Source organism: Pleurodeles waltl, chromosome 3_1, assembly GCF_031143425.1.
Source record: "Pleurodeles waltl isolate 20211129_DDA chromosome 3_1, aPleWal1.hap1.20221129, whole genome shotgun sequence".
NCBI lineage: Eukaryota > Metazoa > Chordata > Amphibia > Caudata > Salamandridae > Pleurodeles > Pleurodeles waltl.
The window spans coordinates 355144749-355170958 of record NC_090440.1 but is presented as its reverse complement, the minus strand read 5'-3'; positions in this window follow the sequence as shown (position 1 = coordinate 355170958).

The following is a 26210-nucleotide window of genomic DNA, read 5'->3' as shown; positions in this document are numbered from 1 at the left end:
ACTACACTACAGAAAGCGCCCTGGCCTAATGTCACCCACAACCCTCCTCCCCCACCCAGACGCCTCCACTGCGCAGAAAGATAGCAGAATGTGCTGATACTCACCCCCTTGTGTCTGCTGTGATGCTCTCAAGCGCCCATCCAAATCAGGGTAGGCCACCGCCAGGATCCGGGACATCAGGGGGGTCAGGGTACGACTGGCACCCCTCCTAGGTTGGGAGGCCATCCCCAGCAGTGACTCTTCCTGGTCCCGCGGTGGATGTCCTCCCACCTCTTGCGGCAGTGGGTGCCCCGTCTGACGTGGACCCCCAGGGCCCGGACTTCCTTGGCGATGGCACGCCAAATCTCGACTTTCTGATGGGCGCTGACCTATGTGACATGTACAGGGTGGGAAGGAAACATTCATCAACTTACTGCATGTTAGATGTGATTGGCCCCCCCTCCCCAACCTTGCCATATGGCACATGCTCTCATCTGTCGTGCGTTGCACTCCTCATTCGCCCCCCACCCCACCAACTTACATCCACCCCACTCCACACAGGCATCGCCCATTCCATGTGCACCCGGTGTACTTACCTGTTGGTCTGGAGGACCGTAGAGTAACGCATACTGGGGGAGGACCCCATCCACGAGCTTCTCCAACTCTTCAGACGTGAAGGCAGGGGCCCTTTCCCCAGTCGCAGCAGCCATTGTCACTTCCAGACCGAGGTCACAGCAGCACTTGCAGTATAGGTCCTCTCCTGTGGATGATCAGGTCTCGAGTGATTAAGCAGATAGAAAATCGGGGTACGCCCGCGGCGGTGCGTACCGCGGCGGTGCGTACCGCTACCGCCGGCGCACATCGTCATTGGCTCCTGAAACCCATAGGCTTCAATGTTAACCAATGCGGCTTCGTATAGCGGTCTTCGACCGCCTACCGCCACGGTGTGCTCCGCCAGCGCATTGACCTCACATCCCATTGTCCCACTTCACAGGTCAGGCAGCCGCCATTTCAAGGGCCCACATGGCATAATTTCTACTGCGACACACAGGCCTAGGCCTTGCATTGCCACACATACACGCCTTTCAATACATAGATAACCGTGTGCTATGCAAGCTGTGGTGAACGTACCAGTGATTAGCTTGACTCTGTGCTCCATGTTGTCATTCCTAGGCACCGTCCGCTGGGACTTGCGAGGAGAAGGATGAATCCTCGCGTGTACCGACCGCTGGTGGACCTGTCGACAATGGAAGAACGCCACATCATACTACGATACCGACTTGACCGTGCCACTATCCATGAACTGTGTGCCCAGCTGGAGCCAGCCCTGATGTCCCCCATCCGCCAACCCACAGGAATTCCCCCTCTGGTGCAGGTGCTGTCAGTCCTCCATTTTCTTGCAAGTGGCTCATTCCAGACAACAGTGGCCATGTCATCTGGAATGTCTCAGCCCATGTTTTCAAAAGTTTTGTCTAGAGTGTTGTCTGCCCTGACGAAACACATGTGGAGTTACATTATATTCCCTGAGGAGGTTGATTTGGCCACTGTGAAGGGTGATTTTTATGCCCTTGGACATATTCCCAACATAATTGGTGCCATTGATGGGACCCATGTGGCCTTAGTCCCCCCAAAAGACGATGAGCAGGTGTACAGAAACAGGAAAAATTACCATTCTATGAACGTCCAGGTGGTCTGTTTGGCTGACCAGTACATCTCCCATGTGAATGCCATGTTCCCTGGGTCAGTGCATGACGCGTATGTGATGCGTAATAGCAGCATCCCTTAGGTGATGGAACAGCTACAGAGACAACGTGTGTGGCTAATAGGTGACTCTGGTTACCCCAACCTGCCTTGGCTATTGACCCCAGTGAGGAATCCCCGGACCAGGGCAGAGGAACGGTACAATGAGGCCCATGGGCGAACTAGGAGGATCATAGAAAGGACCTTTGGCCTCCTGAAGGCCAGGTTTAGGTGCCTGCATATGACAGGGGGATCCCTGATGTACTCACCAAAGAAGGTGTGCCAGATCATCGTGGCCTGCTGTATGCTTCACAATCTGGCATTGCGACGTCAGGTGCCTTTCCTGTAGGAGGATGGTCCAGATGGTGGTGTTGAAGCAGCTGTGGAGCCTGCGGAGAGTGAAGAGGAGGAAGACTCAGAGGACGACACAGACAACAGGGACAGAGTTATCCAACAGTATTTTCAGTAGCACACAGGTAAGAATCACCCACGCCATTTTACTTTTCCTGAAAGCCTCCTGCTTCTCAACTTTGTCTATGACCCCCCAGTTCTTTTAAACTGATGTTTGATTTTCCCTTCCCTTTTCAGTGCTGTATGACCCACTGCGTGACTTCTGCTTGGTTAGCCCATGGACTAATGCTTATTGATCTCGGTATGTGTTCAGCACAAAGTTAACAGAACATAATTGATCTGTAATGTGTTATACATTTGTAAATAATACAGCCTGACTCCTGATTGATTTCAGTGCATTGAGTGATTTATTTTTTGTGCTAGATAATGGTACATGATATTAACACGGTGATGGGTGGGGGTGGAGTAATGTCCATGGCAGAGTCCAGTTCTCAGTCTCACAGGTGCATTGTCCATATGCCTGTGGAAGGATGGAGCAGGGGCAGTTCAAGGTTGGACAGGGTGGCAATGTGGGACAGTGGGATGACTTCAGGGGGTATCTCATGCTGGCGGGGGTCTTGACATCCTACTCTGTCTATTTTTTTGATCTCAGGCTCCTCTTATGGGGTGGTTGTTCTTCAGCAGGAGGTGGGGTTCTGGTGGCCTGTCGTTGTGGTGGGGCCTCCTGTCCACTAGCGCCGGCGGAGGTGGTAGGCTGTTCCTGGTCCGGGCTAGTGACAGGGGCCCTGTGTGGTGCCACATGGTCCCGCAACGTGTCTTCTATCCGGTTGAGGGCCTGGACTATGCTCCCCATAGTGGTAGAGATGTTGGTGAGTTGATTGGTGAACCCCATGTAGCGTTCCTCCTGCTGTGCCTGGATCTCCTGGAACCTGGCCAGTACCGTCGCCATCGTCTCTTGGGAGTGGTGGTAGGCTGCCATGATGGTGGTGAGGGCCTCTTGGAGAGTGGGTTCCCTGGGCCTCTCCTCCCCCCCCTGTCGCACAGCAGCCCTCCTAGTTGCCCTGTTTCCCCCGGCCTCTGTCCCCTGGACGGTGTGCCCACTACCACTGCCCCCAGGTCCCTGTTGTTGTTGGGGTGGTGGGTTAGCCTGGGTGCCCTGTAGTGGCAGACACACCGCTGATTGACCTGTCCTAGAGACAGAGGCATGGGCCCGCTGGGTGGGAGCTGTGCTGTTGTTCCCAGAGGGGGTTGGGTCTGCTGTGGCCTGTGTGTGGGGAACCGACTGTCCAGAGGTCCCCGATGGTCCGGGCTTGTCATCAGGTTCCAGGTCGACAGAGCTGCTGTCATCACTGGGGGCCTCTTCCGGGGGGGGGATGGACATTTCTGGACCCTCCTGGCCGGTGTGTTGGCGTTCGGGTCCTGCATGGGGTAAGAGAGTATGGTTATTGTTTCTGTGTGTGCTATTGCGTGCGATTTATGGGTGCCCTTGTCCCCCAGTGCTGTCATTCCCTTGGGGGAGGTGTTGTGGGGGTGTTTGGGGGGGGGTATGTGCAGTGGTCATGCTTAGGTGATGGGTGTCCATAGTTTGTGGTGGCATGCAGGGGTTGGTGTTGGGTGGGTTGTGCTGGAGAGACATTCTCAGGGAGGATGTGTGATGGGGGCTTGGGGGTGAGGGTGGTGGTGGGGGTTAGCATGCTGGGGGGGGGTGAAGTAGTTGAGATTGTACTTACCAGAGTCCATTCCTCCGTGTACTCCAGCGAGGCCATCAGGATGCAGGATGTTTAGTACCTCTTGCTCCCATGCTGTGAATTCGGGTGGAGTGGGTGGGGGTTCCCCGCCAGTCTTCTGCACTGCGATGTTGTGTCGCGAGACCATCGAGCGCACCTTTCCCCGTACGTCGTTCCAGCGTTTGCGGATGTCGTCTCGATTTCTGGGATGCTGTCCCACCGCGTTGACCCTGTCCACGATCCGCTGCCATAGCTCCGCCTTCCTGGCTATAGTGGTGTGCTGCACCTGTGAGCCGAAGAGCTGGGGTTCAACTCTTATTATTTCCTCCACCATGACCCGGAGTTCTTGGTCCGAAAAGCGTGGGTGCATTTGGGGTGCCATGGGGTGGTGTGGATGAGGTGTGGGGTGGTGTATATGGTGATGAGTGTGTTGGTGTGTGGTGCTTTGTGCTTCTATGTGGTGTGTGTGATGGTGTAGTGTGCCTCTGTGTGATGTAGCTCTCTATTCTGTGATGTGTCTCTCTCTCCTTCGTCTCTGATCTTCGGTCGTAGGGGTTTGTGGGTGATGTGGGTGTGTGTTTTATAGTTGATTGGATGTGTGGGAGTGTTGTTTGTATGTGTGTCAGGTGTGTGTATTTCAAATTGTCCAATGTGGCTGTGTTTTGGAGCTGTGTGTGTATTTTGAGCGCGGCGGTGTGTACCGCCAACGGAATACCGCGGTTGAAAGACCGCCGCGTGGATTCGTGGGTCAGAATGGCATGGGCGTGTTTGTGTTGGCGTGGCGGTGGAGGTTTGGTCATCTCCAGTTTTCCGCGGCCCGCTGATGAGGCGGCCTTCCTTGGATGTCGGGTTTTTGGCGGTTTCACAGTTGGTTGTCAGAATGACCGTGGCGGTTTACCGCGGCGGTAGTATGGCGGAGTTCTGACCGGCGGTATAGGCCTTTTACTGCCGAGGTCAGAATGACCCCCTCTGTGTCTTGCAGCTTGAGTCTCTCTAACTCCTGCTCAGCTTTCTGTTCAGTTACTCTTTAGATTAAAAATTGTGAATCTGTTTTTCTTGCAGGTTTTTATGCTTTCCCATCTTGAAACAAACTGCTGATTTTTGTTAGTGTCATTTTAGATGTTTTCCAAATTATATTTTGGCCTGGTTTTTCTTTTTGCATGAAGCCCAAACCCGTGCAATCTGATTAGGGCAATAGTTTAGGGTGTTACATACCCCAAATTTGTCTGTTAAATTAATTGACTGCTATATCCATATGCCATAATCCAATGTATTCTGTTTCAATTATTCATTTGATATTGTTGTTATTCTGTATGATTATTCTTGAGTGTTTAATAATATTAGTCTTGCAGAATTTGAATTTCTTTAGGAGATTTGTACAGCCCATGTTATTTGTGCATCTATATCATATAATTCTGCGCTTGATTTATGTGATTTTAGCATTTTTAATCTAGGGAAATAAATATTTAAACTTTACTAAACTGGTGTGGTGATTCGTGGCCACGTAGATCATGGTGCGTTCAAGTTACTGACTCCCTATCTAACATTTTGATATTATTGATTGGAATGTTTATTGTTTCGAGACCATACCCTTTTTCACTGTCAAAGTCCAAAGGTCCATGCCACCTCACCCAACAGATCCCCTTATAAAATAAGATATCAACAAAAATATAAGGTCTAAAGGACGCGCCAGCAGTTTTGGTAGCCAGAGGACGGTTTTGTTTTTATAGTGAGAGGGTCCTGGTCCTCTTTCGGAAAAAGTTGGTTTTACCAATGCTTGTTTGAACATTTGAAATTTTGACATTTAGATTTGCCAATGCTTGTTTTCAAAAATTTGGATCTGCTAATGCTTATTTGAAATGTTTCTCAGCGTTCCTATTGTGATTCTGTGAATGGATTAGTATTCACACGCACAGCTTAAGCAAATTGCAGGTGAATTGAGATGTTTGTGAGAATTAGGGAGTTTGCGTACTCCAACGGGTGTATGTAGGGAAGTCGTTGAACTTCATTTGGGAGTGGCGCTTTGTGCTCACAATTGCCCACGTGATTGTTGATGTATGGAACCTGCAATTGTCTAAGACTCATGAGTATTACAAGTGTAAGAGATATTTCGGTTGTTGTTGTAACCTGTCTGTTTTAGTAGGTCAATCGGCGTGGTTGACAAAATATTCCTGAGCTTGTGAGTGTTGAAGGGAGTGATAGTTTGACTGATATTGGTGATTGTTTAGGGCCCAAGGAGGATCTGGTATTAGTCAAGGGTAAAATTTGCTGATCAAATTTTGCTTGCGAGTCAGAGAAAGCTTCAGAATAAGAAGTTGTCAGAGCTAAATGCTGCAATCAAACATTCCGTGAAGCTTCCTAAGAGATTGTGTTTCCTACCTGTAGCAAGCAGACAGTGTGTTGATTTTTGTTAGTGCTCGCAATACTCCGCATTAGTTTTGTGATTTTGAGTGTCGGGAGAACAAGCCGCAAGACTTAGTCAGCTCATGTACGTGTGAGTGATGTCACATAGGTCTCGCCGAGATAGGTTCGTTGGTGAAAATAGTCACAAGTGGATTGGTGGACAACCATGAGAGACTATTGGTCTAGGGAGAAAAGCGAAAAGGATTTTGGGGTTGAATTACTTCCTGTTTTGGAATTAAAAATTGTAGTTTTGAGTAACATTTGAGTAAAAATGAAAAATTTCAAAGCATTAAAGAGTGCACTTAGGGGAGATGAATATATTCCAGCTAGAGTAGGAGACATTTGTCCACCAGAAGGTAAAAACTAGGGCTCGAAAAATCCACTCGACCACTCACATTGGCGAGTCTTATTTGATCAGGTCGAGCTACTTTTAATACTTACTCCCTTCTGGGAACAGGTGTTCTTTTTAGTTGAAAAGTGGAGGGGCAATAACGATGATTTAAAATCTTGTTCTTATGTCACATTTGCTCTGTGTTCAGAGACAGAGGTCAAAAGTCAGTTTTGCCTGCAATTAATTTTCTTTCTGACTTCAGAATTCCAGGACTTTGTAAGCTGAAATGTGGGACCTACTGCTTAGAATTGAAATAAAAGGATATAGGTTTTTCCTAACACCCAACATTTAAATGACTAAATCATCTGTGCAAACATTTCAAAATATGGTTCAGTAGTTGTGAAAGCCCTTTTTGTATATTTCTGTGTGATGAAAAAATATTTTAATAGGATGAAAACAAATCAGAATTCTTTACATGTTGATGTGCAAAGGATATGTTTTTTGAAATCCACTTCTCAGTTTGTTAATGCACTATATAGTTTTATCAGAAAAGCTGCAAGTTAGTGGAGAGGTTTTTGGACATTTCTTGGAAAGCTATTGTATGTAAATGACAATGTTACCACATCATGGTTTAGTAATATATTTATTAAAATTGAGTTTTTAAACAGAGAAACACTCCTGCCCTGATGGCAATGTTGTTAGTAAACTAAAAGAAGTCCTAGGTTATGTGGGCTAGTCCTCATGGGTATGTGAGCTAGATTCTTGTGATGCATGCAGCAAACTGTAGTCTACATATTCAAACAAAATATATTTTTTTGTACTGCAGAAATGCTGAGCTCACATATTTGAAGTTGCAATCATATGAGAGAATTAAGAAAAACAGGACTCTATAAACTATTTGCTTAGGATCACACACTTTGAGACCTGTTTACGGGGCAAGTACATTACAGTTAGGTCGAGTACACTATTTAAGTTACTCAACCTGCAGGTCTAGTAAAATCTTTATGATTTTTCGAGCCCTGAAAACATTGGTTCAAAATCAGAGAGAAGGAATGGAGTTTAGCGTTTCCTCTACATGGAACCTTTAACTTGAGAATATTACAGAATTTGAGACAAGTGCTGTATGATTTAAAACCTCTGCCGAGACCAGCACTATTTGAAGCTTTAGCCATTTGAGCACTAGTGGCCAGACAACAAGAGAAATTAAAATTTTAGAGAAGAATGAGAAAAGCAGAAAAGAGTTTAGCAGAAGCTAGATGGGACAACGAGTTAGAATTTTGGAGAACTGAGACTTTACAGGGAATTAAAATGTTTGCTGCTATTACACATGACACAAAAAGCTGTGTCAAACAGAAGGCTAAGACAAAGAACAGAGACTTCTCAGAAGAGAAGGGGTCGGAGTCAGCTGAGGCTAGAAAATCCTTGACTTATAATGAAGATTCAGACGATGATGAGTTCATACTACAGTTACTAAGGAATCGTCCCCCACCATATGCTGAGCAAGAACCACTACCAAGTACTAGTACTAATCCAAGTGGCCGATGTCACTGCCCCTTGAGGGTACGGAGAGTCAAGTTCAAGTTACAACTAATATTCCTGATATGTTTACACAGACACCAGTGATGCAGACAGTTGATCCGCCTAAGTTTTATCCTACTATTCTGACTATAAGTTCTGAGCCAATTATTACAGTACCCATGGTACAACCACAAGTTTATCAGAGACCAGTGACAGTCCGGATGGAGTCCATACCTAGATCACTGTCCCCAATACAGGTTCAGAATATTCAGAGAGATGCTCAGATTTCTGTATCTCCAGAGTGAGTTCAGAACATTCAGAGTTATACACAGTTTGTGGATTCCCAAACCATATCTTACCATACTGACTTGTAATAATAATTTACCCAAAGAAATCAGAATGTTCAGACCAGTTCAGAAGCATTAACAGTACCAGTAACAATTGTTCCGTTGTTTTCCCAGGGAAATAAGGAAAATAGGAAAAAAGAGTATATTCACTTCAAACGCAGAAATGGAAAGATTGAATGTTCATACAGGAGTCGTAACTCCACAGAACCAGAACCCAATGATCCCAACCCCTATGATCCAAACTCTAGCAAACCAAGCTTTTGACAGAACAGGTCAACTGATTGACTTGAGTTGCTCCAGATCTTCACAGATTCTGGAAACACCGAGATTCCCACCTCAAATATATCCAGGATAGACAGTAATAACATCTCATTACAGGGGATGACAGCCCAACAATTGACAGATTGGCTTGAAACTTTGAGTGAAACAAGGATGAGGACACTTACTGAAAGAGAGAAATCAATGAACATGGCAATGCTTAAATTCTAGTAAGATGAAATAATTGAAGGAGGGATGTCCGTAGGATAGATACATACACTGAAGACGAACTATGATATGCGTGCAGAGTGATACCACAGAAGGCAGGACTGACTCACCGAAAATTAACAGACCTGGCAGAGAAATATGATGTAGATCTTGACAAAACAAAGCAGTTAAGAAGAAGTTATCGATTAGAATGTGACTCAAAGGATTTCGAGAGCATGCGAACACCAGGAATGAAAATTCATATTAGGGAATTAATTCAATGTATCCAACTATGGGGAGCATTAGATAAATGGGAAGGCAAATGGGTGAAGTAGAGATACAAAAAGAAAGGTGAGCCTGTTAATATGAATACTCCCTCAGATTTGAATGTACAGTAAGCAGATAATAATTCAGTTAGGGTTTGCCAGATGAGAGAAATTCCAGGAGGAAATTTGTACATGTCCCTTGGAGCAGAAGTGATATTTTGTCATTTACAAATGACTACCCAAGATTGAGAGTGGAGGGGTACCAGCAAAGAGAAAGGTTTGTGAAACTTGCAAAGTGTCTGTGGGAGGACCTAAATAAATTATTAAAGATTGTGGTTCCAGCAAACCTGTGGGTCAAATGCAAAAGGAGTGTAGATTGGCCAAAAAAAGAGCATCCACGAGATCCAGTCACAGGTGCACCGTCACCTGAGGTAATGAAGTCGTACTACAGAGTGATTGAGTTCCTGAAAACAAGAATTTCCCCCAAGAGCATTGATTGGCAGAGAATTGATAGGACAGCACAGGAAGAGAAAGAGTCCATACATGCTTACTAAGAGAGATTGCTCCAAGCATTTAAACATTATAGTGGAACCCAGACAATTGAGCTGAAAGACATGATTCACTTTGTATTTAGGTTTGTTGAAGGTGTCAGACATGAAATTAGCCAGATGCTTGAGAGTCATTTGATTTGTTGGCAAGGAAAGCCGGTTGATGAGGTGTTACAGTTTTCGAAATACTGTAGCGATGAGATTGAAATGAAGCAGAAGAAATTGAAGGAAAAGGCAATGGTGATGCAGATTAATGCGGCACAATCAGGGATGCAGGGTGATTTTCCACAGCAGTAAGACATTTATCCTCAGCCACAGGGAAACATGTTTCAGAGTAAGGTAAGAGGTAGAGGTTGTGTTGGAAATGTAGGTGGTAATTGCGTTGATTCAAATGTGATGGTCAATGCAGGTGATATTTAGGCAATGAAAAGGATGTTACCTTATCACAGTTGTGGAAATTTTGGGCATTGAAAGCATGAATGTCCAATGAGGGAGCAGGATGGTATACTTTTGCAGATGAATGAAAGCAATCGTTTCCCAAATTCGAAAGGTCAGAGAATGAGGGGTCAAAATTTTAATGTCCAAAGTAATCAGATACAGATTCCTCATCAAATACAAAGTCCCCAACACATGCAACCAATGCAACAAATGCAGATGCCACATTATCAGATGCTACAGACACAGTTAATGCAGCCTCAGGTACAAACGGTACCAAAGCAGCAAATGCAGATACCTCAAGCTCCTATGGTCCAGCAGCAGACGATGCTTCCTCAGCAGAACATGGGTCAAGGTTAAATCATAGAGATCAAACTGCACAACAGTTTACACTTCACAGTGAGGATGAGTCGGATAATGAAATAATGAGTGGGAGTTTGGATGAAGAAGAATGTGTGTTGCAGCTCCATTAGAGGTGGATCAGTAGGGCCCCTATGTAAACGGAAAGGTAATGGGTCATAAAGTCTAATTTCTAGTTGTCACATGCTACACAGTAAGAACAGCAGAAGCCCCGAATGTATCACTTTCTGAGAAAACTACCTGGATTGTAGGAGTAGCAAATCAGTTCCTAACGAACCTGATTACTGAATCAGTCCCTGTTAAAATTGGAAATTTTGAGGGAATGCATACATTTGTAGTTTGTGACTCAGGTCCAATCTTTTTGCTAGGAAGAGATATATTGTGCAAAACAAAATGCTCAATCACCTGTTCAAATGATGGAATTGCTATTCTGACGAGTACGGATGATGAGGATGATTCATCTGTGCAAACCGAATATGATTCAGTTAATGAAGAGCTTCTACTGATTAGTTTCTATCCTGTTTTCACAGTAAAGGATTTGCAGGCTACAGTTAATTTGAAAGTGTGGGACCTATCTGGAAAATATATTGGTCTGATCAAAGGAGTTGATCCAGTCAAGCCAAATGCAGTTTTTCCACAAACCCTGCAATATTGCATGGCACTAGATGTAATAGAATGAGTAACTCCTGTAATTGAGGATTTTGCGAAACAGGGAGCTCTGAGAGAAGTACTGAGCAGCCCATATAATTTGCCTATTATGGGTTTGTGGAAACAAAGTGGCAAATTCAGAATTGTTCAGATTTGAGGAAAATTTATGAAACAGAAGTGAAATGTTATCCAGTGATAGAGAATCCAGCAGTGATTCTGTTTCAGATTCCATGTGATGCCGAATGGTTCACAGTGGTGGATCTTTCACAAGCATTCTTTTCTGTGTCTCTTCATGAGGATAGCAATTTCTTTTCAGTTTTAAATTCTGTAATAAAGTCTACAGTTGGTATAGGATCCCACAAGGTTTTTCAGAGTCACCCTCAATATTTAATCAGGTGCTGAAAAAGAATTTGGAACCATTGGAAATGCCTTTCCAATCAGCATTAGTTCAGTACATTGATGATCTTTTGGTTGCTTCAAAGACAACAGGAGCTTGCAAGCAAAATACAATTGCTTTGTTGAATCATTTGGGAGAGAACAGACATAAAGGCCCTCTTTATGTAATTGGCGGTATATACCACCTACCATCACGACGACAGCTGCCAAAAGACCGTTGCTGCAGCTACCAGCCATCCGCTGTATTATGACCACAGCCGGATTTCCGCCAGGAGGATACTAGAAATCCGGCTGTGGCCATGCCGGCTGATGGCGACAAGGCGCAGCAGCTCCACGCCAGTAGGCCACCGGCAGCCATATTATGACCCATAATACGGCCTGGCAGTGTTCAGCTGGTGGACGCTGCTGCTAGCATCAGTGCCCCACCCCGTCTCCTGCCGGAGGGCCCCTGAACACAGGTAAGTGGGTGCTCCAACAGGGGAGGGCGGTGTTGTGTGTGTGTATGGGGGTGTGTGTGAATGTTTGTGCGTGCGTGTATGCGAGTGTGTGTTCCGTGTCGAATCCGTGTGCATGTATGGATGTGTGAGTGTGTGTATGTGGTGTTCTGTTAATGCGTGTATATATGAAAGTGTGTGCGGATGTGTGTGTGAATGGATATATGCATGTGTGGATGAATGTGGGTATGGGTGTGTGTATGCGTGTGTGCGTGTGTGAAGGGAGGGGCGTGAATGAAGGGGGAGGTTTGGACAGGAAGGGAGGATTGGGGGGAATCTGGGGAGGCAGGTGGATGTGGGGAAGACCTCTATCAGTGACAGGGAAGGAAGGGCTGTAAAGAAGCCACGAAAACCATGGCGGTAGGCGGGGTCTAGTTGACGGTCACCAGGCTGGAGATTGATATCTCCATTCCGGCAGCCATTACCGCCATGGCGGTCGGTGTGGTACATTGTTGGTTTGGCTTCAGCATTGTGGAAAGTACCGCCAGCCTGTTGGCAGTACTTTTCACCATATTATCGCCGACCGCCTAGGTCATAATGAGGGCCAAAGTGTCCCCAGAGAAAATACAGTATTGTCCGAAAGAAGTGAAATATTTGGGACACCAAATAGAAAAAGGTACAAGGAAAGTTTCCAAAGAGAGGATTACAGCCATCTTACAAATGAATGCCCCGATTACACAGCAAGATGTTAGGATGTTTTTGGGAGTGGTGAGCTATTGCCGCTAGTACATTCCCAATTTTTCTGTGATTTTGAAGCCTTTGCAAAGATTGGCACACAAAGATGTCCCAGAACCTGTATCATTTGATGAAGCTTGCAGGAAAGCCTTTATTGAGTTCAGGGAGAGAGAGTTTGAGCAGAGCACCTGCTTTGGGAATGCCTGATTACATGAAACCATTTATGTTGTTTTGCCATGAGAGAGATTTTTACGCACTTTCTGTCCTGGTGCAGGCACATGGTGGAGTAAACCACCCGTAGCATATTTTTCTGCTACTTTGGATCCAGTTGCATCAGCTTTACCTGGCTGCTTGCGATCTGTTGCAGCTGTTTGTGTGTCATTGTCCCAATGCGAAGGCATAGTAAGGGGACATCCCATTACAGTTTTGGTCCCTCACTCTGTTGAAATTGTTTTGACACGTACAAAGACCCAACACGTGACTAATTCCAGGTTGACCAAATATGAGTCCCTTCTACTGGGCTCACCCAATGTAACTCTGAAAAGGTATACAGTACTAAACCCAGCAACATTACTCCCCATTGAAAATGTTGAGCCTGAGAAGTTGCAAGACGTTGAACATGATTGTTTGGAAGTGACTGAATTGTGCATGAAATCTGGACCTGCTATTGATATTCCCTTTGGAAGGGAATAACCAATGTATTTTTGTTGACGGTACCTGCTTAAGGGATAATGCAGGTAACTTGAGAGCTGGATATGCTGTGTGCACAATTTCTGGTATACTCAAAGCTTCATGGCTTCAAAGAGTATTTTCTGCACAAGTTGCTGAGTTATTCGCCCTTACAAGAGCCTGTTGTGTCAGTGCACAACACAAAGTTACAATTTTACTGACAGCCAATATGGATTTGGAATAGTGCATGACTTTGGCCAGCTGTGGTCACAGAGAGGTTTCATGACCTTATCTGGTTCACCTGTTAGAAATGGTGATAGCATTCATGAATTGTTACAGGCCATACAGTTACCCGAGAGAATTGCTATGGTTAAATGCAGTGCACATCAGAGATCCACTGATGTAATTTTAAGAGGAAATGCCTATGCTGATCAAGTAGCTAAATATTGTGTCCTAAACTGTATAACTAATACTGAATGTCCGAAATGTGAGAATAAGGAGGAAAATGCAAATGACCTGTTGTCCACAGTTGACACATGGGATGAAATTAGAAATTTGCAGGAAAATGTGTCTGATGAAGAAAAACACAGTTGGATTAAATTAAAATGTGTCCAAAGGGACACTGATGGTTATGGGTTACACACGAAGGACAAGTGGTTATGCCAAACAGTCTACTGGCTCAAATGGTTACACATTATCATGGTCAAGCACACATTGGCAGAGAAGCAATGATTCAGACCTTTAAAAAAATGACTCATTTAATCCATAGTTTGGAGAAATAGCTGAAGCAATTTGTCATCAGTGCATCATTTGTCAGAGAAATAACATGGGGAAAATGACAGTTGTTAGTCAAAGTCACCTTGGAAGAGCTGGACGACCATTTAGCAGAATGCAAATAGATTTCATTGAAATGCCCGTGTGTGGTGGTTTGAGATATGTGTTGGTGATTGTGTGCGTGTTCAGCCATTGGATTGAAGCTTACCCTACTCATAAAAATGACATTCTCACAGTAGCAAAGCTTTTACTTAGGGAATTGATACCAAGGTTTAGTTTTCCAGCCTCTTTAGAATCAGATAGAGGAAGTCACTTCAACAGTGAAGTAATAAAATTGCTGTGTTCAGCATTGAACATTGAACATTAGCTGCACTGTAGCTACCGACCTGAAGCATCTGGATTGGTAGAGCAAATGAATGGTACACCAAAAGCACTGATGGCGAAGATGTGTGCCTCCACATATTTGAAATGGCCAGATGCGCTGCCCTTGGTCCTGATGAGCATGAGAAACACTCCTGACAGGAGAACAGGACTTTCTACTCAGGAAATTCTCATGGGTCAAGCAATGAGATTACCAGCTGTCCCCACAAATGCTCTTGTAAACATTACAGACAATATGGTGCTGTATTACTGCAAGAACCTAGCTGATGTGGTTTGCTCTTTCTCTATTAAGGTGGAAGCGATAAATGTGCCCCCACCACAAGACCAGTGTCACAGTCTGCAGGCTGGCGACTGGGTGGTGGTCAAGAAGCACATGAGAAAAACTTGCCTGGAAACTACACTGAAGGGGCCACACCAAGTTGTCCTTGTTACAACGACTGCTGTGAAGTGTGCAGGGATCCTGAACTGGATTCATGCCAGCCACACAAGAAAAGTGCCTACCCACTAGAAGAAACTGAAGATGCGTTGTTGAGAGTACCAACAACTGATGTGCAGCCTTGAGAGGCAAGGAAAGAGGCTGTAGAGATGAAGTATGAGACAGTGCAAACTAGTGAAGGTCCAGAGACACCACTGAGAGATGAAATAGAGGTTCCTGAAGTTGCTGGAGAATCAGCAAATGTAGCAGGAGAGTTAAATCAGAGGAGAACTCTCCCATAAGCAGATGAGTGGGAAGAACAGTTGAGGCGTATTGCGTTTCCTGAAACAGCTGATGAAGGAGTTAAGTTAAATCAAAGTCATGCCGATTTGACTCCTCTGGATTTGACGGATGATGCAGGTACATAGTCAATGTGTAAATCCTTCAGAAGAAGTAAGTCCAGTTTCTCAAGAGATAGTGTCTGACAAATCACTCAAGGGGAATGAGTGGTCTAAGTCGCAAATTAATGAAAAAGTTCTAGATGTCCTGCAGACAATAAGTGAAGAGCCAGACACAACAACAAGAGCAAATACAGGGGATGATCTGGGTGAAGGAGAAGTAATTGCAAACAGAAGAACAAAAAGGAAGAAAGTCGTAAACAGAAAGTACTCTGGTCCTGAATAGGCTTATTGGACAACAGATGAGTAGCAATTAGACTTTTTGTCTTTTTGTTTTGATCCTGACTTTCCAGATCAGGAATTTGAAACTTTAATTTGCCTTTGAGTTAAAATTTGAGACTAAAGTACCAGCTGAACAAGAAGAACATTACATGCTATAGGTGCAAACGAAGGTCATTGTTTGAAAGACTATGATCTATTGAAAGAGACTTTGAAACCTGATTTTGACAAGTTGAAACCGACTTTAGCAAGCTGCTGAACTGATTTTTGACGACAGCCCGGGAAAAGAACTAAACTCTGGGAGTTGTAAATTTTCGCAAAGTAGACTTTTTTTTTTTTTTTGTTGCATTGCATACATTTTCTCTTTTCATTATTTCAACTTTCTGACTGTTTACAGGATGGATAGCAAACCAACTAGATCAAAATCTAAAGGGTGTTGTAAATGTGTGTGTATTGCTTTGGGAATTGTGTGCATGTTAGTGTGCTTATTAATAATTGTAAGTATGACTTTTCATTACACACCCTGTGGTAGTTTGGACTCTTGCTCTAGGCAAGACTGCTGGTTTAAGGATGACAGTACTTATGTTTGTAGGCGACTATGCCTATCCTACAACAAATCGCAACTGTCGTCCCAACCCTTCCGGCTCACTAGCAGCACCTCACCAAAAACCCAAATAGTAAAAGGTGATTTGTGGCAGCCTTCACGCATGGACTCGAGAATAAGGCATCTCAGGGAGTGTGGTAGTTAAACGGAGATTACCCCTTTCTCACAGATACATCACGTCTCATACAAACACAGGCAATAACGAAGATGCAGTAAAGTTTCAATAATTTTTATTTAACACAACTGCAATCTGTGATAAGTTGCATGGGCTGCAATGATTAGGATAATGAACAGTGCAAGAAACAGAGTTGTAAACACAAGAGTCATTATTACAAAGACCCCCACCATCTTGCAATAGCATGAAAACACATAAGGTGCGTAATATGTCTTAATACCCTAATATGATAGGCCTAACCTCCTACCTAAAGGAGAGCTGGGTTTGTTAAACCTAATCTGCCAATGCCATGTCCATGAGACTCCGAAGGGACACGAAGACTTGGTCAGCATCAAGACGACGTACATCATCGATATCAGCGATGGTGGCGATACCCTCTGGTCGGAATCCCTCTGATTATCTGTCTAAAGTGTGATATATTTATACAGATCTACTTGGACCCCTGACATAGGTGTGTTCCCAAACAATAGATAACAGACATGCTTGGTGGGGCGGCAATTACTATAAACAATTCCCTTGAAAGTATAGAGAGGGAAAGTCGCTAAGTGTGAACACCTACTGTTTGTTTGTCTTTGTCACTTGATCTTGACGCCTTAGCGCAGTGGCACTGATAATGGAAAGCATAACAAGTGGCCTAACTATAAACGAGGCAGCCATCTTAGAGGAATTAAATAATTAAATGGGCTAAGACAGAGCAAGCTAAGTAGGTTAAAAGTCACTAGGTGGAAAACAATATGAGGCCCCCCACAATTTTACAGTTTCAACAATCAAGATGTATATTAACTCAATTGAATAATGTTAAAGAAAACAATTAATTCAAAATTTCACAGAATTCCATAACGTCCGGTGCACTTCAATGATTTATTGAGTCAAATCTTCACATCACTCAGCAATTGATCCATGGAAATACATTTCAAGCCAACACGTGTTTCGTCATGGGAAATTCTTTCATCCCAAACGACTTCTTCAGGGCTAGAAATTGCAAGCAAATTGTTTGAGTTAAAAACCAAAATGCTCAAACGCCAAAATTAAGTGTTATGCAAAATACCCCAAGAATTTTAGAACCAATGATCTAGACACCCAAAACAAGTGAGAGGAAAGAAATTCCATTAAATTATGAATACATGCTCTAAAAGGAAGTGTAACCATTGTAATATATCAAAAATCAGTAAGCAAAAATATACATATATACACTATAACAAAATATACACCAAGATTAGTAGTCCAAGTATTGCACCATTCCAAGTCCGTGGACCACTGGCCCCAAAATGCATGGGCGAGGCCCACACGATACCAGATCAGAACAGAGAGAACACTGCAGGGGCATCAGATAGAAATACAACAGGCACCTCAGGGGGAAGGGAAGGAGGGGCACCTCAGCCGGATGAGTGCACAACGCCAGATCCACGAGGGGGCTCCATGCCCATTGATGTATCCTGGGGAGTGCAAAGCCACAGTCTCTCAAGTTTCTATAGTGGGTGGTTTGCCCACTGCTGCATCCTGGGGAGTGCAAAGCCACAGTTTCTCAAGTCTCTACAGTGGGTGGTTTGCCCACTGCTGCATCCTGGGGAGTGCAAAGCCACAGTCTCTCAAGTCTCTACAGTGGGTGGTTTGCCCACTGCTGCATCCTGGTGAGTGCAAAGCCCCAGTCTCTCAAGTGGATAACATTCTCCACTGGTTTCTGGAGGGGACTTTGTGCCCAGATTGCTTCATCCTGCCAAGGACAGACGAAGTGGATGTGTATCTCCACTGGTTCTGGAGGTGGACTGGTGCCCAGAGTGCTTCATCCTGCCAAGGACAGAGGTAGTGGATGTGTATCTCCACTGGTTCTGGAGGGGGACTGGTGCCCAGAGTGCTTCATCCTGCCAAGGACATACGTAGTGGATGTGTTTCTCCACTGGTTCTGGAGGGGGACTGGTGCCCAGAGTGCTTCATCCTGCCAAGGACTGAGGTAGTGGATGTGTATCTCCACTGGTTCTGAAGGGGGACTGGTGCCCAGAGTGCATCACTCACCCCATGACGGTCCCTGTGCTTGAGTTACGGTGCTTGCCCTGTTCAGCGGTGCTTGAGTTGGCGGTCCTTGCCCTGTTCATCAGTACTTGCCCTGTTCAGCGGTGCTTGAGTTGGCGGTCCTTGCCCTGTTCAGCGGTGCTTGCCCTGTTCAGCGGTGCTTGAGTTGGCGGTCCTTCATTTCCCAGCTGGGCTGGGCCTGGCGGTCCTTCATTGGTCAGCTGGGCTGTGGCTGGCGGGGCCCTCCTGGGCAGCTGGGCTGTGGCTGGCGGGGCCCTCCTGGGCAGCTGGGCTGTGGCTGGCGGTGGCCTCCTGGGCCGCCGACAATGGGGCTGGCGGTGGCCTCCTGGCCAGCGACGATGGGGCTGGCGGGGGCCTCCTGGGCAGTGACGATGGGGCTGGCGGGGGTCTCCAGGGCAGCGATGATGGGGCTGGCGGGGGCCTCCTGGCCAGCGACGATGGGGCTGGCGGCGGCCTCCTGGGCAGCAACGATGGGGCTGGCGGGGCCCTCCTGGCCAGCGGGGATGATGGCGGTCTTCTCTGCCGTGCTGCTCCTACCAGACTTGCCGGGTTTCTTCTGGCCCTTCCCCACTTTGGGAGGAGTCACAGCTGAGTCCACACTCCCACCGGGACCCCTGGGAGCGGCTTGGGTGGCTGGAGTCTTCCCCCTCTCCCGCCGGGCACTGGCCAACTTCTGGTGCTTCACCGGGGGGGGGGGGACTGGCTGTGCTGTGGCTCTGTGCCACACTGGGTGTCCTGGTGGCCGGTGCACTCCACATACCTGCGACAACAGGCACCACTGGTCCCGCAGTTGTTGTGGCTGAGGTGCTAGTTCGGGACCTATGAGTTGGACGGGGGTGGCAAATAGGTTAAGGGTGGACATGGAAAAGTTGTTTGGAGACACTGGGACGGGTAGCTGGAGGGGGTTTGGGAGTGGAGGAAGAGGTGGTGGTTGTAGGATGTGTACGTTTTGTGGCTTTGGGTGCAGGTGCATGCGCTGGAGGCTGCTGTGAGGTGGATGTATGTTGGGTGGGTGTGTGCCTGCGCTTGTGTATCTTCGGAGGGGGCGTCACAGACACACTGGGAAAGGACACAGGGGACGTGTGGATGGTAGTGGGGGTGGTGACTGCACGTGAGCGGGTGTGGTGGTGGGTGTGCTGGGGCAGGACGTAGTGGCTGTAGAGGTAGTTCATGCAGGTGTGAGTGGAGACGAGACAGGGAGGGAGGAGGGAGATGACGAGGAGGGGGACACAGTGGAGGCAGTGGATGTTGGTGTGTCTGTATGTGTGTGATGCTTGTGTGAGTGCCTGTGGGATGTGTGGTGCTTATGTTTGCCTGAGCTTCCCTTGTGTGGTGAGGTGTGTGCATGCTGGTCTGACAGTGTGCTTGGGATAGGCAGAGGTACAGGGGATTGGGTCTGGGTGGAGGAAGTTGGAGGGGGGAGGCTAGACACAGGGACAATGGCTGCCATCAGTGCTAAGGCCAGAGTTTGAAAGAATCGGTGAAGGGCCGTCTGACCAGAATGAATGCCCTCCAGGAATGCATTGGTTTGTTGCAACTGCCTTTCTACACCCTGGATGGCATTCAAAATGGTAGACTGCCCAACAGTGAGGGACCTGAGGAGGTCAATGGCCTCCTCACTGAGGGCAGCAGGGGTGACTGGGGCAGGGGCTGAGGTGCCTGGGGCGAAGGTGATGCCCACCCTCCTGGGTGAGCGGGCACGGGTGAAGGCTGAGGGGCTTCTGGGAGGGCGGTGCTGGTAGGGGGGGTGGCGGCTGTACCTGTAGAAGTGGGGGGCACAGATGTTGCCGCCACCACAAGGGAGCTCCCATCGGAGGACGAGTTTGTGTCGCTGGTTTCAGCTCCTGTCCCCGCTGTGGTGCTCCCCTCGCCCTCCGTCCCACTGGTGTATTCTGAGTCCGTAGTGTGGCCCTCCATGGCCATGTGGGATGCAGCTCCCTCGTGCTCCGATGCCACTGCTCCTCCGCCTGATGATGCTATTGCACACAAGAACAGGAAGACCGCAAAAAAGGGGGGGGGAACAGAAGAAAGTCATGTTGAGTGCATGGATTACCGCTACCGTTGGCGGACAAGACAGACACAGAAGCCCCCTGCACTACGTCGCGTTGTTGGGCTCTACAGTGCAATTCATGGGAAATGGCCTACAAGGCTATGGACGACATATGCACACATAGATGACACAGGTGCATGAATAGCTGTACTTGGCACTCTACAGAGGTGGGATGGGGAGCCACCGGCCATGCCTCACGCAGGGGCCTAGCCTATGGAACTCGCCCTGGCCTAGGGAAACCCACAGCCCTCCTCTCCCACCCAGACCCCTCCACTGCGCGCAAAGTCAGCTGAATGAGAGTGTACTCACCCCCTTGTGTCTGCTGTGATGCCCTCAATCGCCCATCCAACTCCGGGTAGGCCACCGCCAGGATCCTGAACATCAGGGGGGTCATGGTTCGACGGGCACCCCTCCCACATTGGGAGACCATCCCCAGCTGAGCCTCCGCCGTCTTCTTGCTCCAGCGGTGAATGTCCTCCCATCTTTTCCGGCAGTGGGTGCTCCGTCTGTGGTGGGCCCCCAGGGTCCGGACGTCCTTGGCGATGACACACCAAATATCCTTCTTCTGGTGGGTGCTGACAAACAGGAATAGTACAGGGGAAAAGGAAAAACTTTAACCGTCCGGACCGTCACAGTCATTGGCCCACGTTCCCACCCTTGCCATGTGGCACATGCACCCACCGTCTTTCATGCATGCAAAACTCTGCCCCCTTCCTTCTTACAACCAGCCCTCTCCACACAGACATAGCCCATACAACATGCTCCCTGTGTACTTACATGTTGGTCTGGAGGACCGTAGAGTAGCGTGCACTGGGGGAGGACCCCATCGACGAGCTTCTCCAACTCCTCCGATGTGAAGGCAGGGGCCCTTTCCCCAGACGCACAAGCCATTGTCTCTTCCAGACCGAGGTCACAGCAGCACTTGCAGTGTAGGTCCTCTCCTGTCGAAGATCAAGTATAGAGTGATTGAACAGATAGAAAATGGCGGTGCGTATCATCACCGCCGGCTCACTTAGTCATTGGCTCCTGGGACCCATAGGGTCCAATGGTTACCAATGCAGCATTGCGCCGCGGTCTTCGACCGCCTACTGCAACGGTGTACAACGCCAGCGCAGTTACCTCACATCCCATTGTCCCACTTTACAGGTCAGGCAGCCGCCATTTCAGGAGCCCACATGGCCTAATTACCAACTTCGTCACACATACCTAGGCCTAGTCTCAACACACATACAGGCCAGATTTTGTGTATGAATGGTGTTCTGTGTAGACTGTGGGTACATACCTCTGAGTTGTTTCACTCTGTGCTCGCTGTTGTCCTTCATAGGCACCGTCCGCTGGTACATGTGAGGAGATGGCGGAATCCTCCGGTGTACCGACTGCTGGTGGACCTGTCGACAGTGGAGGAAAGAAATTTAATTATCACCTACAGATTTGACTGTGCCACAATCCAGGAACTGTGTACACAGTTGGAGCCTGACCTGTTGTCAGCAATCCGCCATCCCACAGGAATTCCCCCTCAAGTGCAGGTGCAATCAGTGCTCCATTTCCCTGCTAGTGGGTCTTTTCAATCAACTGTGGCCATGGCTTCAGGGATGTCCCAGCCTATGTTTTCAAATGTGTTTGTCCAGAGTGTTGTCTGCCCTGCTGAAACACATGCGGAGCTACATCGTTTTCCCTCAGGTGGAGGATTTGCCTACAGTGAAAGGTGACTTCTATGCCCTTGGACATATCCCCAACATCATAGGTGCCATTGACGGGACACATGTGGTTTTGGTCCCCCCCCCACAGGAGTGAACAGTTGTACAGGAACCGGAAGAGTTATCATTCCATGAATGTACAGATGGTATGTTTGGCAGACCAGTACATCTCCCATGTGAATGCCATGTTCTCTGGCTCAGTGCATGACTCCTACATCCTGCGGAATAGCAGCATCCCTTATGTGATGGGTCAACTCCAGAGGCACCGTGTGTGGCTATTAGGTGACTCTGTTTACCCCAACCTGTCGTGGCTACTGACCCCAGTGAGGAATCCCATGACAAGGGCAGAGGAACGCTACAATGAGGCCCATGGTCTAACTAGGAGGGTGATAGAGTGGACCTTGGGCCTCCTGAAGGCCAGGTTCAGGTGCCTCCATATGACAGGTGGATCCCTATTCTACTCATCAAAGAAGGTGTGCCAGGTCATCGTGGCCTGCTGTATGCTTCACAACTTGGCTTTGCGACGACAGGTGCCTTTTCTGCAGGTGGATGGTCCAGATGGCGCTGTTGTGGCAGCTGTGGAGCCTGGGGACAGTGATGAGGAGGAAGCAGAGGAAGAAGACATGCAGAACAGGGTCTCAGTCATCCAGCAATATTTCCAGTGAAACACAGGTAAGAATACATTCCTGCCTACTACATGTACTTTTACACTTCTACCTCTATCCTGTCTGTCGATTTCACCCAGTGTATGGTCACTGAGTTGTCACTTTCCCTTACGGTTTCACAGGTGTGGGTCCCAACGTGTGTCATCTGCTTAGATTCCTCATGGACTAGAGCTGTGTGACATAGGTATGTTGACATTACTATTTCATGAACATTTTGTCACTGTATTTGCAAATACACTACTTCGAAATCACAGACAGACTCCAGATCTTTTGGTGCTTTAGGTGTGTTTACTTAACTACAAAATATTGGAGGGGGAAGTTAAATGGTGAGGGGTGATGGCAGAGGAGTGTCCATGGCAGAGTCCAGTCTATTAGTCTCACAGATGCATTGCCCATATGGGCATAGGAAGTGGAGCTGGGGCAGTTTCAATATGGACAGGGTGACAAAGTGGGACAGTGGGATGACAATCAGGGTGGTTTCATTTCTTGGCGGGGGTCTTGGCATCATGCTCTGTCTTGTTCCTGGATCTCAGGGACTGTTTGCGGGGTGGTTTTCTATCTGCAAGGGGTGGGGTGCTGGTGTGGTGGTCCTGTGGCAGTGCCTCCTGTCCACTAGCGCCGGCGGAGGTGGTGGGCAGTTCATCGTCCATGCTAGTGTCAGGGGCCCCTTGTAGTGCCACAGTGTCCCTCCTGGTGTTGAGTACTTCCTTCAGCACCCCTACGATGGTGCCCAGGCTGGAGCTGATGGTTCTGAGTTCCTCCCTGAACCCCAAATACTGTTCCTCCTGCAGGCACTGGGTCTCCTGAAACTTGGCCAGTACCGTTGCCATTGTCTCCTGGGAGTGGTGGTATGCTCCCATGATGGAGGAGAGGGCCTCGTGGAGAGTGGGTTCCTTTGGCCTGTCCGCCCCCTGTCGCACAGCAGCCCTCCCAGTTCCCCTGTGTTCCTGGGCCTCCGTCCCCTGGACCGTGTGCTCACTGCCACTGCCCCCAGGTCCCTGTTGTTGTTCGGGTGGTGGGTTAGCCTGGGTTTCCTGTAGTGGTGGACACACAGCTGATTGACGTGTCCTGGGGACGGAGGTGTGGGCCCGCTGGGTGGGTGCTGTGCTGGTGTTTCCAGAGGGGGGAAGGTCTGTGGTGGCCTGTGCCTGTGTGAGGTGAGCCGACTGTCCCGAGGCCCCTGATGGTCCGGGCTGGTCATCTAGATCCAGGTAGACAGAGGTGCTGTCATCACTGTAGGCCTCTTCTGTGGGTGGAGTGGTGATGTCTGGACCCTCCTGTCTGGTGACGTTGGGTAGTGGTCCTCCAGGGGTGTAAAGGCATGATTATTGCATCTGTGTGTGTCATGGTGTGCAATGGGTGGGTGACCGTGTACCCCAGTGCTGGCATTCCTGTGTGTGAGCTTGTGTGATGATGGTTTAGGGGGTGTATGGGTGTGTGCAGTGGGTATGCTTTAGTGATGGGTGTCCATGCGTTGTTGTTGCATGCAGGGTTTGGTGTTGGGATGTGTGGTTTGTGATATTGGTACATTTGTGAGGATTTGGAGTGATAGGGGTGGGGGCGAGGGTGGAGGTATGTGATAGCCTGCAGGTAGGGTGGGGGATGTAATAGTTAAGATTTGACTTACCAGAGTCCATTCCTCCACCGACTCCTGCGAGGCCCTCAGGATGCAGAATCAGCAAGACCTGCTCCTCCCATGTTGTTAGTTGTGGGGGAGGAGGTGGGGATCCGCCGCCAGTCCGCTGAACCGCCTGGTAGTGTCTTGAGACCACGGAATGCACCTTCCCCCGTAGGTCGTTCCACCTCTTACTGACGTCCTCCCGATTTCTTGGGTGTTGTCCCACTGCGTTGACCCTGTCGACTATTCTTCGCCATAGCTCTATCTTCCTTGCAATTGAGGTGTGCTGCACCTGTGATCCAAATAGCTGTGGCTCTACCCGGACGATTTCCTCCACCATGACCCTGAGCTCCTCCTCCGAGAACCTGGGGTGTCTTTGCGGTGCCATGGGGTGGTGTAGGTGATGTGTGGGGTGGTGTGTGTTGTGATAAGTGTGGTGATATGTAGTGGTGTGTGGTGTTTTGTGCGTGGAAGTAGTGTGGGTGATGGTGTTGTGTGCCTGTGGATGCTAGTTTGTTGATGGTTGTGTCTCTCTCTGGCCTTCTCTTTGTAATTGTAGTTGTAGGGGTTTGTGGGTGATGTGGGTGTGTGTTTTATATTGTATTGGGTGTGTGGGAGTGGTGTGTGTATGTGTATCAGGTGTGTGTATTTGGAATTGTCCAATGTGGTGGTGTTTTGTAGATGTGTGTGTATTTTGAGCGCGGCGGTGTGTACCGCCAATGGAATACCGCGTTTGAAAGACCGCCGGGTGGATTTGTGTGTCGTGATAGTGTGGGCGTATTTCTGGTGGCGTGACGGTGGAGGTTTTGTTATCGCCAGTTTATCACTGACCTTCGGTGTGGCGGACTTGTGTGGGTGTCTGAATTTTGTCAGATTCCAAGATGTGTGTCATAATAGCTTTGGCGGAATTCCGCGGCCGCGGCGGTGTGTTGACGGTCTTCTGCACGGCGGTAAGCGGCTTTTACCGCCAATGTTGTAATGACCCCCTTAGTGTTTTCCTATATTCCACTTAACCCGCACTTGAGTAAAGTGGCCAAAGAGAAAAAGATAGATATAGTGGGAGGTTTCTTTGAGCCAACGTAAGCATTTGGGACAGCCTATGCACACAGGAACAACTTTACATGGTTGCTTTCAACAGTAGAAAAGGCTTTCTTAGATCACACTGACAACAGGAGAAAGGCATTGAAGGAGAAGATAGAGAAGCGATTAGTGATGAGGACTATCAGAATGATTTTGCTAATTCAGAAGTCAAAGCAAGGGAAGCTTGCTTTAGATGCCCTGCACATAGGAAAGCTCAGTATATTTAAACCACAGTCGAAGACTGATACTAACCTTATTGGAATGAGAGAGTGCAGACATGTATTCCTCTTTAAGAATACACACGACTTTATGCATAACGGTCAGGATCCAGCCATTCCCGGTGTTTACTCTATTTGTGGGAAAAATGCCTATTATCGTCTTCCTAAAGGATGGTATGGGACTTGTTACCTGGGAGTTGATAACAAACCAAATTTTAAGGAAATCCCGAAACCAAGATCAAAAAGGGAAAGTACTTCTGGGATAATTGGAGATATATTTGGAGCAATAATTCTCTCTGTAGGAGTTGTTCTGAATTCCATAAAGATTAGAAAGCTGTCTACTATTTTGGATAACATGTTGACAAAAATTACTGGAGCTGAAATGATGATAAATACTGAAATTACCATGGTACGAGCAATGGTTCTTCAGAACTGCCTTGCGATAGACATCCTTATAGCAAAGGAAGGCTGAG